Here is a 2443-nt window from a genome sequence, read left to right as displayed (position 1 = left end):
TTGATTTTGACATTGAGATTTGGTTCTTGCTTGAGACTAAATCTTATTTTCTTATATCTAATTACATATTCTCTTTCCTAGCCTTTTGTATCTCAGGTGCATGAACTTGTGGAGCAGAGGCCCAACAGACCTAGTTCCAAAAGTTGAAGACATTAAAGCACTTGAAAGGGAGATTGCAAGGAGGAGAAGAGAAGAAAAGCAACAAGCTCACTTAGACAGATTGGGGTTTGTGATGCATCAACATCAGAAACAGCCTCAAGATGGAGAGGGCATTGGCCAAGGAGCTGCCAACCTTAGGCCACAACACCCACAGCGCCAAGCTAGAGCTATTGGCACACATGATGAGCCCAATATCCATGGGCATAGAGCTGGCATCAGAGCACCAGCTGTGGAAAACAACAACTTTGAGATCAAGTCAAGCTTGATAAACATGATCCAGAGCAACAAGTACCATGGTCTTGCCTTGGAGGATCCACTAGAACACTTGGATAACTTTGATAAGCTGTGTGGAACAACAAAGATCAATGGTGTCTCTGAAGATGCATTCAAGCTAAGGCTGTTTCCATTCTCTTTGGGAGACAAAGCTCACACATGGAAGAAGAGCCTTTCAAGAGATTCAATCACCACATGGGATGAGTGCAAGAAAGTTTTACTCACCAAGTTCTTCTCTACTTCAAGAACTGCTAAGCTAAGGAATGAAATCTCAGGATTTCATCAAAGGAATCTTGAAGGCTTTGGAGAAGCATGGGAAAGGTTCAACAGCTACATCTCTCAATGTCCTCATCATGGCTTCAATATGGAGAGTTTGCTTAGTACTTTCTACAGAGGTGTTTTGCCTAAATTTAGAAGCCAGCTTGATACTGCTAGCAATGGTTTCTTCTTGGGGAGAACTGAAGCAGATGCTTTGGAGCTTGTAGAGAATATGGCTAAGAGTGATTCAGTCTACAGTGATGAGCATGATAGAAGCAACAGAGGCAGTGGAGGTGATGATACAAACACAAAGAGAGAGTTGAAGGCTCTACAAGATAAGATGGATTTGCTTCTTTCAGATAGAGCCAATAAGAGAAAGTAAACTTTGTTGGTGAGAAGAAACAAGAGGAGACAGTTGTGGTTCATGAAGTTGATGGTCTAGAAGGTCAAGAAGAGCTATGTTTTGTGAATGCTAAAGGGACATGGTACAAGAAGGAGCCTAATTTTCAGTACAACAACTACCAACAAAAGTCCTTCTACAACAACCAACAAGGTGGTTACCAAGCTAGGCAAAACTACTCTCAAGGCTTCTCCTCCAAAGGAAATCAGTCTACACAAGGCCAAGCCGGATCTTCTACTTCTGCTCCACAAGAGAGTAACACTGATGCAATGTTGAAACAGATCTTGGAGTCCCAAACTAGAAGTGAGAAGCACATTGGATATGAGCTGAATAACCTTCACACCAAAGTTGATGGAAGCTACAATGACCTCAACAACAAGTTCCTACAACTCTCCTCTCACTTCAAGGCTTTGGAGAATCAGTTTGCCTCTATGCCTTCAACCTCCAAGAGCCCAATGGGATCTCTACCAGGAAAATCAGAGCAGAATCCCAAAGAGTATTGCAATTTTATCCTCTCTACTACTTCTGAGATTGAGTTGAGTGATCATGAGAAAGAGAAAGATCAGATTGAAAGGCTCATGTATGGAACAGAAGTTGTTGCCAAGGCTGAAGCACAGATTGTGGAGAAGGTTGAACACAAGATTGTGGAAAGGGTTGAGATACAAACTGTAAAGAAGGTTGAGGGAAAGGTTTTGCAACTAGTTAGACACAAGGCTGAGAAACCGGTTATTGGGAAAGCTGTCACGCAATTGAAGGAGGTTCAGCTAGAAGAAGCTCATGTGGTTGAGCAATCACCTTATGACAAGTTCCCATTTCCACAAAGGTTCCTCACTAAAGCACAAAAGAAGGTGATCTCCAAGTTCAGAAAAGACATGGGAGATGTAGGAGTCAAGCTTCCACAGATATCAAATATGCATGATGCTCATGTCCAAATGATGCTCGTCAAGGACATTCTAGCTCACAAAGAAGAAGTAGGAGAGCTCTTAAACATCTCTACTATGCAGCTTGATCCATCAGTCACACCAAAGTCTATTCCAAAACTAGAAACCCAAGGGAAGTTCACCTTGTCTTGCTCCCTTGGTAAGTTCACACTTGATGATGCTCTTGTTGATTCTGGTGCAAGTGTGAATGTGATCTCAATGGAGATGGTGAAGAGTCTTGGGATTGAGAACATGGAGCCAAACACATCTTCACTCATGTTTGGAGACTCTTCTTCAACAACTCCATTAGGCTTAATCAAAGACTACCCTATGAAGATTGAAGACTGCACCATCCCTATTGATCTCACTGTTTTGAAGATGGCAACTTAGAAGAGAGTCTCATTGATCCTTGGCACACCATTTCTCACAACAG

General features: G+C 42.3%; 1 non-coding gene across 1 annotated transcript; it reads right to left on the bottom strand.

The window, feature by feature from the left end:
- Positions 1–685: 685 nt before the first annotated feature.
- LOC125582638 lies at positions 686–792 on the bottom strand. The gene has a single exon (XR_007320095.1). It is a non-coding gene; the product is annotated as a small nucleolar RNA R71 (small nucleolar RNA).
- Between the last annotated feature and the right edge of the window lie 1651 nt (positions 793–2443).

Source organism: Brassica napus, chromosome C2 (genome assembly GCF_020379485.1).
Source record: "Brassica napus cultivar Da-Ae chromosome C2, Da-Ae, whole genome shotgun sequence".
Taxonomy (NCBI): Eukaryota; Viridiplantae; Streptophyta; class Magnoliopsida; order Brassicales; family Brassicaceae; genus Brassica; species Brassica napus.
This window is presented reverse-complemented; position numbering and strand designations above follow the sequence as displayed.